This window comes from Triticum urartu, chromosome 2, assembly GCF_003073215.2.
Source record: "Triticum urartu cultivar G1812 chromosome 2, Tu2.1, whole genome shotgun sequence".
NCBI lineage: Eukaryota > Viridiplantae > Streptophyta > Magnoliopsida > Poales > Poaceae > Triticum > Triticum urartu.
The window spans coordinates 360,737,682-360,753,350 of record NC_053023.1 but is presented as its reverse complement, the minus strand read 5'-3'; positions in this window follow the sequence as shown (position 1 = coordinate 360,753,350).

Sequence of the window (15,669 nt, the reverse complement as noted above, 5' to 3'; positions counted from 1 at the left end):
CCTCGGTCGACCTGTATCTGATCACATCCCATGTGTGATTAATATTGAAACTTCCATCCCACGATCCAAGCTATTCAGGTTTGAATCCTTCTGGATCCAACACCCAGGCGTCATGCAAATAGTTCAAAGCGCTTGGTCAAAGCATGTGCACTGTCATAATATGGCGACAGTCCTATGCAGAAAATTCAAAACCTTATGTCATGATCTTAAATATTGGAGTAAAAATATCTCAAAAATGTCCATTGCCATAGAAAATTCAAACAGGGCCCTTTTGGAAATTAATGGGTTGGAGAATAAAAGACAGCTATGCACACCCAAAGCTAATTTCAGAAAAATACTCAAGGCACACCTCATCAGACTGCTATCTTACCAAAAGATGTACTGGCAGAAATGGTGTACTATTCGATGGGTGCAATTTGGCGACGAAAATTCTAAATTATTTCAGGCTATGGCCTCGGAGCAATACAGAAGGAATAATATTGCCGCCCTAAATACTGATGATGGTACCTGTTTGGATGATCACGCTGGAAAAGAAGCAATAATCTTTCATTCCTTCAAATAGAGGCTTGGCACTTATTCTCATACTGATATGAAATTTGATCTTCAAAGAATTATCAAGAGGATTGAAGGTCTAGATGCATTAACTGTCCCTTTCACCCATGCTGAGATCAATCATGTTATTAAATAATGCCAGCTGATCGTACACCGGGACCAGATGGTTTCAATGGTGCGTTTCTTAAAGCTTCTTGGTCAGTAATCAAAGAGTATTTCCATAATGTGTGCAATAAATTCTTTGAAGGAAATCTAAATCTTGAGAGCATCAATGATGGTTTCATCACATTGATCCCAAAAAACACTGCGCCTAGAACTGTTAATGATTTCCGACCAATCACCCTACTGAACTGTTGTCTAAAAGTCATCACAAAAATCCTGGCCAACCGGTTACAGAAGGTCATTCTTAAAATAATTCACCGTAACCAGTACGGTTTCCTCAAAGGTCGCACTATCCAACACTATCTCGCATGGGTGTTTGAATAAATATATCAGTGCCAAATCTCCAAGAAATAAATTGTGCTTCTCAAACTTGACTTTGCTAAGGCATTTGATACAATTGACCATGAAGCAATGCTCATCATTATGAAGAACATGGGTTTTAACGATAAATGGTTAGGTTGGATCCAATGTATTTTATCCTCGGGCAAGTCGGCTGTTCTCCTAAACGGTGTCCCTGGCAGACAATTTCATTGCAGATGTGGAGTGCGACAAGGTGACCCTCTATCCCCACTAATTTTTGTACTTGCAGCTGACCTCCTTCAGCTGCGATCAATGATGCTTTTGCTAGGGGAGAGATCAGCTTGCCCTTTCCTTGCAACACACAACATGACTATCCGGTGATTCAATACATGGATGATCACATACTACATCGGTGGGTTTGAAGATAAATTTTCATAAATCTACCCTCATACCACTGAACTGTGAGCAAGAGGTCACAACCACATTGGCAAATATATTTGGTTGTGTTATTGGCAAGCTACCGTTTACATATCTTGACCTCCCTATGGGCACCACCAAACCAACCATTTTGGATCTCATGCCTCAGGTCTGCCATGTGGAGAGACGACTTTTGGCCACCCTCAACATGATTACATATGGAGGAAAACTCACACTGCTGAATTCAGCCATAACTTCTCTCATCATTTTCGCTCTTTGCACACTCAAACTCCCGGCAGGCATCCTTGAACTTATTGACAAAATCCGAAGAATGTGCCTCTGGACAAAGAAAACTGATCAAGGAGACAAGTGCAACTCCTTGGCATCATGGGATATGATATGCAAACCCAAAAAGTGTGGAGGGCTTGGCATTCTAAATCTCCAAGTGCAAAGTGACGCTTTGCTTCTCAAATGTCTTCACAAGTTTTACAACCATTGGGACCTCCCTTGGGTGGAATTGATTTGGAACACATACTACACCACAAAAATTCCACATGCATCCGACCCATATGGCTCATTCTGGTGGCGCGATGTCTCTAAACTTATGCCAATTTACCGTGGGATCACCAATGTGACAATACGAAGTGGATCTTCTGCTCTATTCTGGAAAGATGTCTGGATTGGTGATGTTTTGGCCGATACTCATCCCAGAGCCTTCTCTTTCGCACAGCTGGAAGATATATCTATGAGGGATTTCTTGCGGAGCATCTCACTCAGTGAAACGTTCCATCTACCTCTCTCCTCACAAGCTCATGATGAGACACGAGACCTACAACAACAAACCATGCATATTGAACTCATGGATCCTTCGGCCAATGATGAATGGAATTGTGTGTGGGGATCAGATTACTCAGCCAACAGGTTCTACACCTTCTACTTCAAAGATGTCCAGGTGCACCAAACATACAAATGGATCTGGAAATCCAAGTCAACAATGAAAATTAAAGTTTTTGGCTGGTTACTACTATCAGATAGACTCAACACTCGCAACATGTTGAAAAGGAGACACTATAAGATTGGCACAGACTTTGGTTGCCTTCTGTGCACGGCCTGCCAAGATGAGACTGTGGAGCACCGTTTCTTTGAATGCACCTTTAGCCTTGCATGCTGGAATGAAATTCGTATCATGGGACATGCAGCTAACAATCGGCTAGACTGGATGGACAAGGCTAAATCTTACTAGAACCAACCATTGTTCTTGGAAATTTTTCTCTTGGCATCCTGGAGCATTTGGAAGGAAAGAAATAATAAACACTTCAGAGGAGTGCTCCCATCACAAGATTCCCGGCATGCAAAACTCAAGGAAGACCTCTCCCTCCTTACCTATAGAGTGGGGGACAAACAAAAAAAATCATTTTCTCCTTTATTAGCTCCGTGTAGAATCCCCCCTCCCCCACCCCCAACCCTCATTCCCAAAGGGGATGACTTGTAAATAACCTCATGTACCATACATTCTATTCTTTAATTTAATTGCAGTAGGAGCCTCTCCTACTGTTTCAGGTGTCAAAAAAAAGTTCGCCACAAGTGCAATATAGGGAACAAAGCAGCATATAAACGCCGCAACAAAACAAGTCCAGAACTAAAACCACTTCAGAAGAGCTCAAGAAACAATATCCTGGGTACCCATAATGCTGGCAAGATGCTTAACAAGCTTATTAACTTCTTTTTTTTGGTGCTTAAATCCTCCAGCACTTGTTGTTGCACCAGAAAGTATGCATCTGAATTCTGCAGGGACTTCCTCAGTCCTCCGACTTCCTGTTGCATAACATCTGATCGATGTCTTTCAACTTGAAGTTGAGACTCAAAAAGCCGAACTGATTCAGGCAGCGAGTTTGAAGAGCTGGTGCCAGCAGTAGTAGCCAGTAACTCGAACACTACATCAAGACAGGACTTTGGGGTTGTCTCAATGTCTTCAATATAGTTTTTATCAGCTTTCTTGGAGAACAACATGGATGTCTCACTATCTTGAACCTTATCTGCATTACTTCCTTTACCATTGCATAACGGGGTGCTCTTCTCCAATATTTTATCCGCGTTCTAAAGGAGAAACAAACAAACACATCACATGTTTACAATGTAGTATATGAAACTCATTTTGGTAAACCAGTTCAGTAGTAAGGTGGACAGGATAACAGCATGAAACAAACATATATCTATGTAGTATGGTCACTGTATGATCTATATCATTCTAGTTTATGTTTCCAAATCAAGATAGATACAGTTCGAATCATATCTATTTAAGACAAAGAAGCATAGACGAAATATAAGTGTGGGAAACTACACAGCAATAACAACACTTGTAATGTGCATGGCATGAGAACATAACTGTTTATTCAATTGAAACTAAAATCAACATAGAGAAAGTTACAACAGCAAAAACGTTAAAGAAACAGGTTTAAAACATACCTGTTGCACCATTGGAGTTTCAATTGCGTCCTTCAAATTTGAAATTAGTTGGTATGAGTAAATATAGTGATGCAAGAGCAAAGTTGTATGAACCATAGCTACGGAACTTGACCTGAGAACAATTCTTCTTCTGCTTTAAGCGTTGACTTGGGGTTTGGAGTGGTGGTCCTCGTGCTTTGGGCACTCCAGTTGCCTTACTAACTGCTCATGTTTGGGTGCTCTATGGTGGAGACGGTGCTGTGTCAATAGGAACTGGGTAACTATCTGCTGGGGTTGGGGTTAGAAGGTGTGTAGCTGGTTCTCTGTCCAACTGGGTAGGGGTACAATCTGCGTGAGTTTGGGTTATGTGTGGTGGGGCTGGTTCTGGGGCAAGTACAACCGTGGTTCTATCTCCATCGACAGGTAGCACGATCTTTTCTGAAGACCGTATTTTTACTCCCACAGATACGGCCATCACCCCCTGAGGAAGTCCTGGATTAGGGGTTGTCCGGATAGCCGGACTATACCTTCGGCCGGACTCCTAGACTTGAAGATACAAGATTGAAGACTTCGTCCCGTGTCCGGAAGGGACTTTTCTTGGCGTGGAAGGCAAGCTTGGCGATACGGATATGTAGATCTCCTACCATTGTAACCGACTCTGTGTAACCCTAGCCCTCTCCGGTGTCTATATAAACCGGAGGGTTTTAGTCCGTAGGACAACATACAAAACAATCATACCATAGGCTAGCTTCTAGGGTTTAGCCTCTCCGATCTCGTGGTAGATCTACTCTTGTACTACCCATATCATCAATATTAATCAAGCAGGACGTAGGGTTTTACCTCCATCAAGAGGGCCCGAACCTGGGTAAAACTTCGTGTCCCTTGCCTCCTGTTACCATCCGGCCTAGACGCACAGTTCGGGACCCCCTACCCGAGATCCGCCGGTTTTGACACCGACATTGGTGATTTCATTGAGAGTTCCTCTGTGTCGTCGCCATTAGGCTTGATGGCTCCTACGATCATCAATAGCGATGCAGTCTAGGGTGAGACCTTCCTCCCCGGACAGATCTTCGTCTTCGGTGGCTTCGCACTACGGGCCAATTCACTTGGCCATCTGGAGCAGATCGAAAGCTATGCCCCTGGCCGTCAGTTCAGATCTGGAAGTTTAAACTACATGGCTGACATCCGCGGGGACTTGATCTTCGACGGATTCGAGCCACTGCCGAGCGCTCCGCACTGTCATGACGAGCATGATCTAGCTCTGCCGCCGAACAGTGCCCTGGAGGCCGCACCCGCATGGGCTTCGACCCTTAATTCGGAGCCAACTGCGCTGATCGAGGATGGGTGGTTGGACGCCGCCTCGGGGGCTGCGATCCCAACGGCGATCGAGCCGAACACCAGCCCCGCACTCCGCGAGACTCGTAACTCCAAGGAGCCGGACTCCTCTCCGGACTCCGAACCCTCCGTGCCCCTGCCGATCGAATCAGATTGGGCGCTGATCATGGAGTTTACTGCCGCGGACATCTTTCAGCACTCGTCTTTCGGTGATATTCTGAGGACACTAAAGTCTCTCTCTTCATCAGGAGAGCCCTGGCCGGACTACGGTCAGCAAGGTTGGGATACGGACGATGAAGAAATTCAAAGCCCACCCACCACCCACTCTGTAGCTACTGTCGACGATTTAACCGACATGCTCGACTTAGACTCCGAAGACACCGACGGTATGGACGCCGATGAAGGAAACGATGAAGAACCAGCGCCTATAGGGCCTTGGAAAGCCACCTCGTCATATGACGTATACATGGTGGACGCACCAAAAGATGACGACGAGGAGCGGAAGGATGCACCGAAGGCTTGTTCCCTCGAGAAGCAGTCAAAGCGGCGACGCAAGCGCCGCACCAAATCCTGCCTCGACAGAAATAACGATCACACAGAGCGCTGGAGGAGGGCGAACCTCTGCCGGACAACGGCAATCCAGATAATCAAACCGAACAAACAAATTCTATCAAGGATAATGGTCCAGACGACATAACGCCGGACAGGCACCCGGAGCAGCAGAATGCCCGTAAAAGGCTTGTTGCCACCACGAGGAGTCTTAAAAAGAAGAAGCAAAGGCTCAAGGCTGCGCAAGACACACTCCAAATAAGATGGAGTAAAATACTCAACACAGCAGCGAGGTACGGCGACAATCGCCCCTCCAAGAGCTACCCAAAGCGGAAGCTGCTACCTGAATTCGATGAGGAGGCCTCAAACCCCCCACAACCAAATATCAAAGCAGCCACCTGGCCGGATAGACGACCCCTCTACCAACACAGAGCGGCATATAACGCCACTCACAATATAACACGCGACCCATGCGAGGGTTCGCACCCAAAGGACGCTGCAACAAGATCCATCTATGGACCACGCAAGCGCGCCCCAGCATACAATGCAACACAACAAACATCCGAACAATGCGGTACACCCAGCTTCAGGGGTGCCGCACACCCCCTATGTTTCACCGATGAGGTGCTGGACCATGAGTTTCCAGAGGGATTCAAACCCGTAAACATAGAGACATACGACGAAACAACAGACCCTGGGGTCTGGATTGAGGACTACATCCTTCATATCCATATGGCTCGGGGAGATGATCTCCATGCCATCAAGTACTTACCCCTCAAGCTCAAAGGGCCAGCTCGTCACTGGCTTAAAGGCCTCCCCGAAAGCTCCATTGGAAGTTGGGAAGAGCTCGAAGACGCCTTTCGGGCAAATTTTCAAGGGACTTATGTTCGACCTCCGGATGCAGACGATTTGAGTCATATAACTCAACAGCCCGGAGAGTCAGCCTGAAAGCTTTGGAACAGGTTTCTTACTAAAAAGAACCAGATTGTCGACTGTCCGGACACCGAAGCCTTGGCAGCTTTTAAGCATAGCGTCCGTGACGAATGGCTCGCCAGACACCTCGGCCAAAATAAGCCGAGAACGATGGCCGCACTAACAAACCTCATGACCCGCTTTTGTGCGAGTGAGGACAGATGGCTAGCCAGATGCAGCACCAGCGACCCCAGTACATCTGAAGTTAGAGATGGAAACGGGAAATCAGGGCGCAACAGCAATAACAAACGTCGGAATAAAGAAGACAGCACGAAGGGCACGGCAGTAAACGCCAGATTCAAAAGCTCTTGGCCAGGTCAAAAGCCGCCCTCTAAAGGCACCAGGGATGAACTGTCCAGCCTCAACAAAATTCTGGACCAAGTATGTCAGATCCATAGTACCCCTGGTAAACCTGCTAATCACACCCAGAGAGAATGTTGGGTCTTCAAGCAGTCCGGCAAGCTCAATGTCGTACACAAGGGGGAGGATACACCAAGTGAAGACGAGGACGAGCCTCCCAAGCAAGACACTGGGGAACAAAAGAAATTTCCACCAGAAGTTAAAACAGTAAATGTGTTACACGTGATCAAGGGAAAAAACAACGCGGCACTCCCAGGAAAATATACCCCAGTGCCTGTCACCACGAAGTCCTGCCACTGGTCGTCTCAACCGATCACTTTCGACCATCGCGATTACTTAGCAAGTATCCGACACGCAGGATGGGCTGCCCTGGTATTAGACCCAGTAATTGGCGGATATCACTTCACACGAGTCTTGATGGATGGTGGCAGCAATCTAAACCTAATATATTAGGATACAATCCACGGGATGGGGTTAGACCCAACAAAAATTTGCCATAGCAATACTACCTTTAAAGGAGTAACGCCAGGCCCAGGGGCTCATTGTACGGGCTCCCTCCTACTACAAGTTATATTCGGCTCCCCCGATAACTTCCGTCGCGAGCATTTAACCTTCCACATCGCTCCGTTCCAAAGTGGCTATCAAGCACTGCTCGGACGCGAAGCTTTCGCTCGCTTTAATGCAATACCACACTACGCCTCCCTCACACTCAAGATGCCCGGTACACGTGGCATCATTTCAGTGAACGGAAATATCAAGCGATCTCTGCGCGCCGAAGAGAGTGCGGCTGCCTTGGCAGCCGCACACTAAAGGCGCCCGGACCAGCAAAAGCATCCAATAGGTTGTCAAGACCTCAGACACAACTAATCAAGTCCGGCGCCGCTATTTATACCAAATAAATGGTCACACCCCTATTTGTCAAATACAAGGGGCTCAACGCGCACAGACAAGTGGCAATTTCTTCTCATCTTGAATTATACATGGTTTTTTTAAAAAAACTATCCTTTTTGCACAACTTTTTCACCTAAATTCCTCTCTTTTACAGACGATCATCGTGCTACACCCGTCTAGGATACGGCACAATGGAGACACAGGCACAGACATGCAGCAGGGACCCGATCCAAGGATTCTTTTTAGATTAAGACCCTGTGTAAACCTTTTTTACTGTCTCTTGTTGATACATATCCACAGTTGAGAAGGATGCTGACGTCTTGGCATGTGGCCACGCTAGAACAATGCACGTACCTGGACACAAGGGGCTTCTTACAAAGGCCATTATTTAGGCCCGGTTTATACCACAAAGACCGAATACCTTAGGGAGTGTTCGGTGTCGCGAGTTTGGCCCTATATGCATCAACTCCGAATCATTATCTTTGGTCAAATGTTGGGTTTTCCCGGCTCCTGTGTTTTGGTGCCTTACGTTCCGCTTTACCGGCTAAGGTAGCACCAGGAGAACTACTGCGATTATGCCATGGTTCATCCGGACGAGCACCTCAGTAGAGAAAGCCGAAAACTGACTGTCATGATATAACGTGAGACTGGTCAACAACTCGATGACCTGTTGGAATGTTAGAATTCCTCCACCTTAACGAAGGGCCGTTTCTCGGCCAGGCATGTACGCACCCCGGGATCGGGAGAGTGTGGAGCCACCAGGGGCTATCTAGTAGCCCCACTGTCAAACTCCTATGGCTAAGTGAAAGTGCTAAAGCATTATAGTCCGGTTGCCTCGCTCGCTCCGCTATCACCTCCTTAATAGGACCAAGACGTTGGGTTAAGTGTGAACGCGTGTTTTTTGTGAGCACCTCCGCATTATATGCGTGGGGGTTGAAGCCGACGGCTGCAATCTTTCAGGTTATACACATGTATACATAAACGGCCGCCCAGGAGGCATCATATTACTTTCAGGCAAAAGTATAAAAATAGCCTTATAAAAATTATAAAAGCATCTCGCTTACAATGAGATTACATATCACTCAAACATAATATCTTTTGAGCACTGGGTCTCTATCAAACGAGCACCCTCAAGAACTTCTTCAAAGTAGTGCTCAGCAGCCATTCGACCTATGGCCGAATCCCGCGCTGCAACAGTGGTAGCATCCATCTCCGCCCAGTATGCTTTAACACGGGCAAAGGCCATCCGTGAGCCCTCTATGCATGCCGACCTCTTCATCGCATTAATGCACGGCACCACGTCAAGGAACTGCTGCACCAAGCTGAAATAGCTGTTCGGCTTTGGCCTTTCCGGCCATAGCTGATCCCCAACAGACCTCATGGCGAGTCCGGACAACCTATTCAGTTCGGCCCATTCGGCTAATTGGTCAGTCAATGAAAGCGGACGCTCGGGAGAATGGAATTGTGTCCAAAACAGCTATCCACTTCACGGTCCGTCTGACCCTGGAAGTACTTGGCCGCATCGGCAGCGCTCACCGCCAAATCCATATTGTAACACCCTCGATGCGACTATAGCTCCCACGTGTCGAGGCACAACTTAGAGACATAATCGCATTGAAGGCATATGTCGCAAGTGAGGTAATCTTCACACAACCCATGTAATACATGAGGGGAAAAGATACATAGTTGGCTTACAATCGCCACTTCACACAAATACATGAATAAAGCATTACCACATCCAAATACAATCAAGGTCCGACTACGGAACCAAAATAAAAGAAGAACCCCAAATGCACAAGGTCCCCGATCGACCCCAACTGGGCTCCAATACTGATCAACTAGAACGAAACAACACAAAGGACAAGATCTTCATCGAGCTCTTCCTGAGCTTGGTTGCGTCAACTGCACGGTCTCATCGGCACCTGCAAGCTGGTTTTGGAAGTATCTGTGAGCCACGGGGACTCAGCAATCTCGCACCCTCGCGATCAAGACTATTTAAGCTTATGGGTAAGGTAAAGGTATGAAGTGGAGCTGCAGCAAGCGACTAGCATATATGGTGGCTAACATACGCAAATGAGAGCGAGAAGAGAAGGCAAGGCATGGTCGAGAAAGTATGATCAAGAAGTGATCCTAAACAACCTACGTCAAGCATAACTCTAACAACCGTGTTTACTTCCCGGACCCCGCCGGAAAGAGACCATCACGGTTACACACGCGGTTGATTCATTTTAGTTAAGGTCGACTTTAGGTTTTCTACAACCGGACGTTAACAAATTCCCATCTGCCCATAACCGCGGGCACGGCTTTCAAAAGTTCAAATCCCTGCAGGGGTGTCCCAACTTAGCCCATCACATGCTCTCACGATGAACGAAGGAATAGACCTCCTCCCGAGACATTCCGATCAGACTCGGTATCCCGGTACAACAAGACATTTCGACAGGGTAAAACTAAACCAGCAACACCGCCCGATGCGCCGACATCCTGATGGGAGCTGCCCATATCTCGTTCTCAGGGCAACACCGGATAGGTCAAGCTACGAGTAAAACCAGCCCTCAAGTTTCCCCGAGGTGGCCCCGCAGGCTGCCCATTTCGGACCAACACTTAGACAAGCACTGGCCCGGGGGGGTTAAAATAAAGATGACCCTCGAGAGAGCGACTCCCAAGGGAAAAGTAGGTGGTGGTGAGGCAAATGGTAAAACCAAGGTTGGGCATTGCTGGAGGAGCTTTACTTAAGGCAAACTGTCAAGGGGTTCCCATTATTACCCAACCGCGTAAGGAACGCAAAATCCGGGAACATAACACCGATATGACGGAAACTAGGGCGGCAAGAGTGGAACAAAACACCAGGCATAAGGCCGAGCCTTCCACCCTTTACCAAGTATATAGATGCATTAATTAAATAAGATATATAGTGATATCCCAACAAGTAAACATGTTCCAACAAGGAACGGCCTCCAATCTCCACCTGCAACTAGCAATGCTATAAGAGGGGCTGAGCAAAGCGGTAACATAGCCAATCAACGGTTTGCTAGGACAATGGTGGGTTAGAGGTTTGGCATGGCAATTTGGGAGGCTGACAAGCAAATGGTAGGCATCGTAGCATTGGCATAGCAAAAGAGCGAGCATCTAGCAAAGCAAAGATAGTAGTGATTTCGAGGGTATGATCATCTTGCCTGAAATCCCGCAAGGAAGAAGAACGAGTCCATGAAGAAGATAAACGGACGTAGACGAACGGATCCTCACAAGCGCGACGTTAACGGAACCAACCCGAAGAAGCAAACACCGGAAAAGAAAGCACACACATAGTAAACAACCAACACATAATCATGGCACGATGCACAACCAAGTATGATGCATGTCCGGTTTAAAGAGGGCAAGACATGGCAAAAGCAACAAGTAATACTACAAATTAAGTGGAGCTCAATATGCAACAAGTTGCATATTGACGGAACACCACACCAATTATTTAGTTCTCTCTCGGTTAGGTACTCAACAATATTAAATGTTGGTTAACATGGCAAGAGGTGTAGCATATCAAACTATACCATCTAAACAATTTAAATGGGGCCGGATATAATAAACAACAAAACCGGTAAATCCCCATATGCAATTATCAATTTGGTGCAACAACAATTTAAGCCATCTTAATGTTGTTAATATGATGCGGATGACATGCTCAAGTTTTATGCAAGTTTTATTAAAAGTTGACAAGAGCATTATGAAACATTTGTCACCGTGGTGGAAAGGAAAAAGGGTGCCACGGCAACGATAATGAAAACGGTGCCACGGCAACGTTCCGGTTCCGGTAACTCGATTGAGATACCGATGCAAAGGAGAAGTGTGTGGAACATGACATGCAAGGATGGTGGGGAGTGATCCCGGATTCCGGGTGTCCCACGAGTTGGTGGCATGGCAAAAAGAGGGGCGACGTGCACCGACAATTCGAGCACGGAGCAAGCACGAGCATCTCATACAACACACAAAATTCGTTTACGGGCGTCGTCTCGAGGGTTATACCTTCGAAGGGTGCGTTATCGGAGCGGTTCGGGTCAAGAAGTGTAGTTGTTCACGATCGTCGTGGGAAGTAGTGGTACTCGGTCGTCGTGGAAGTAGTTGTTCACGGGTCGTTGTGGGAAGTTGTCCTTCTCGTGGCGACGGTAGTTGTTCACCCGACGGTCTTTGGAAACGGTCACGACGTACAGGGTTCGTAGATGTTCGGGTCGAGGGTAGCAGTACTTAGTATCTTGCGGAACTTGACGGTCCGTCATGGTACTTGGCGGTCTCGGTACTTGGCGGTCTCGATCGGAGCAGCAACATGTAGCTGAACTTGGGGTCTCAGTCCTGGCAATCAAAAGGGTACTTGCGGTCTTGACGAACCCGTAGTGGTACTCGGTGAGATCATGGCCATGGTAGTCTTTGGACTTGGAGTTTTGTGTAGTCGAACTTGAGGTGCTCCTGGACCGGCTGGACTTGGCGCGTCCGACAGCAAAAGATACACAAATCGGGGTCGGTGGTGACTATGAGGAATCCAACGACGAGGCACTCGGCATCGAGGTCCCGCAGCGCATCAGCGGCAGGAGGCAGGCCCTAATAGAGATGGAACATGGCGGACGCATGCGGAGGGGAACACGACGAAGTGGACGGCAGCGGCTTGCTTGCCGGCAATGGCTGGAGACGGAGGTCGCCGGTGCAGGGACTCGACCGGAGTCAACGACGCGGTCGTCGCTGGCCCACGCAACGGGTCAACGAGGCAGGGACGCTGGCGATGCAAAGGTCAGGGCGGTACTGCGGTGGCGCCGCACAGCAGTAGAAGAAGAGGGAGGCGCGACAGAGGCGATGGCATGCGGGTCCGGCGAGCTCTGACCCGTGGTGGCGCACGCGCAGAGGTAGGTCGTGGCGCGCGCGAGGTGGCCAGGTGGCGGCGACGGGCAACGCTGGGAAGAGCAGCTGCAGCAGGGCGTGGAAGGAGGAGTAGCAGAGGAAGGGGTCGCGCGGAGGGGCGACGTGCTCGCCGGCGTGAGGTGCGCATAGGCAAGGGAGAGTCAGGGAGGAGACGTGCGCGTCGGGGTCCTGTGGGTGGCGGCGCGAGGGAGATGGGGATCGAGGAGATGTGGATCGAGCGCGTGCGTCCTCTCCTGGCGGCGCGAGGTTAGCGAGAGGAGGGAGAGATGGGAGATGGGGATCGGGCTGCGGTACTAGGGTTAGAAAGCGGGACTGGGAAGCGGGCCGGCCTGGACTGAGGCCCAAGTGACCAGCTGGGCTACTCTCTCTCTCCCCCACTCCTTTCTTTTTTTAAAAAAAAACAGAGAACTAAAAGAAAGGAAAAAGGACAGAGGAGAAGGTTGAAGAAGAATTTGGACAAGCGGTAAATTTTCTTAGACTCACAAAAATATGTTAGGTCCGAGAAAATTAGGAAAGACCAAGATTGAAAGAATAAATTCAAATTTCTTTGAATTTAATTCAAAAGGTTTGAACTTGGATAGATTTTAGGAGTGCCCAAAAATGTTGAGAAATTAGGTGGAGCTCCGGAAAATGACGAAAGGACATGTGGCAAAGTTAGAGGCCAAGAGTTGAGAAGGAAAAAGGCATGGAACTTAGCTGTAAGTGTGTTATGGTGATTCCAAATTAATGGAATGGTTTTTATATAGCTCCCTAAATATTGGGAGGATATGTTATAAAGAGAAACACCATGTGAATTCCCTCGATTTAAATGGAGCGAAGATCCATACGGTTTATTAATATGAGTTGCAAAGATTAATGACATGATGGCATGATGACAAGATGCAATGCACATGATGCAAAGATGAATGCAATGCATGACACGCAAGCAAAGACAACGCAACAACAGTGAATAACTGGACGACACCTGGCACATCGGTCTCGGGGCGCTACACATATACACATTCTGCGAACTCCACAGCCGATCTAGAGAGGCATACCGTGGATATCCGAACTTCCTCCGCAACATAAAGGATTTCCCAGCTACAATATCCCCAGCTTCCCGCAGCTCCTCCTTCTTCGCCCTCATAGCAGAGCGGATGTCTTTTCTCTTCGCAGCAGCCTTCTCAAGGTCCGATGCCTTCGCTAGGTTTTCCTTTTCAAGAACCCGACAACGGCCGGCGGCGGCTTTTAATTCTATGGACATCTTGGCCATCTTATCTCGGCTCTCGCCATGCGCGGCCTTCTCGGCTTTCAACTCTTCGGCCGCCTCAAAGCAGCCGCATTACCAAACCTCGCTTGTTCCTTGGCTCAGGCAAGTTCTGCCCACAAGGCTTCAACAGTGGCAGCTCCATCTGCAGTCACAACATATTAAAGATACTGGCATCATGTTGCTCTTACTATGTGGCATTTACCAGATAATGACACTTACCCTGTGCCTCGTCAAGCCTTTTGTTAACAAGCTCGATGTCGGCATCTGCCGCATCCAACTGTCATTTTAAGTGGGCAAACTCGCTAGTCCGGCTAGCCACCGGAGCCTCCATCACCTGCACATAGAGGCAGTATGGTTATTACCTGGGAATATGATCCTCTGTTCGTCGTCATTTCCGACGACAACCAGAGTCTCAGGGGCTACTATCTACACAGGGCACACCTAGCATGTGCAGGACTATCATACATTATTTTACATACCTCAAAGCCTATCAGTAGACTCATAAAAGCTTCATGCAATCCGCTTTCGACGGACGAGATTCTCTCCATCACCGTATTCATCAGCACATGGTGTTCATCTAAGATGGCCGCTCGCCCCACCAACTTCCTCAGAACATCCGATCGCACACCAGACGGTGCCGGACTCTTTTTTCCGCTCTCTTCGGGAGCCGGACACTGGGAGCTTTGGGGGTCAATGGGATTATCTTCTAGCCTCACCGGACTCGGAGAGGCCCTCCGCGACGACACTTCGGGGTCGCTCGCTTCCGGAGCGGAGGAGTCCGGAGGAGGCGTTTCACTCTCCATCATCTCTGGAAGAAGATCCCCTGAAGACGAGCTCATTTGAGAGGGGCTAAGGCCCGAACTGCAAAGATATATGCGGTGGTTATTTTCTCAGAAGAAAAGGATGGCATACCTATACTATTAAAGTATTTTGGGTCACTTACGACTCATTGGAGAATTGATCCCCCCACGGACTTTGTGCGGCAAAAGCACCCCCCAAGGTAGGACCCTCTGTGGGAGACTTCTTCTCCCGTTTGGAAGCTTCGGCTTCTGAATCCCCGGGCGCAGTCCTTTTCCTCCTCCGGTCATCTTCCTTCATGGAGACGCTCGCTCCCTCGGTTAGAATGGGCAGCGTTGGGGGCCCGCGTCTGCCCGTATTATCCCACCAGTATCTTCCTTCAAGGGCTCCGGGCAAGGTGCGACCTGGAGCATCTTTTCCAACACCGGATTGTCCAAACCCTCAGGAAGGGGGGGCGAACACCAAATCAACTTCGCCTTTGTTAGCCAGTCCCGGTCAAAAAGAGAACTCTCAGAAATAACTTCGTAACAAATGAGAGATAGTATGTTCGGCCGGAAAATTCCTTACCTGTTCGGCGGCGCGATTACTACTCGGGCCCACGTCCTCGGTGATTTCCGGACACTCTACCTGAGGTCCGAAGAATGACTTGTACATCTCCTTGTGCATCGGGCCAAGGAAATTTTGAATGACACGCGGTCCCTCGGGATTGAACTCCCACAAGCGAAGGGGCCGGCGTT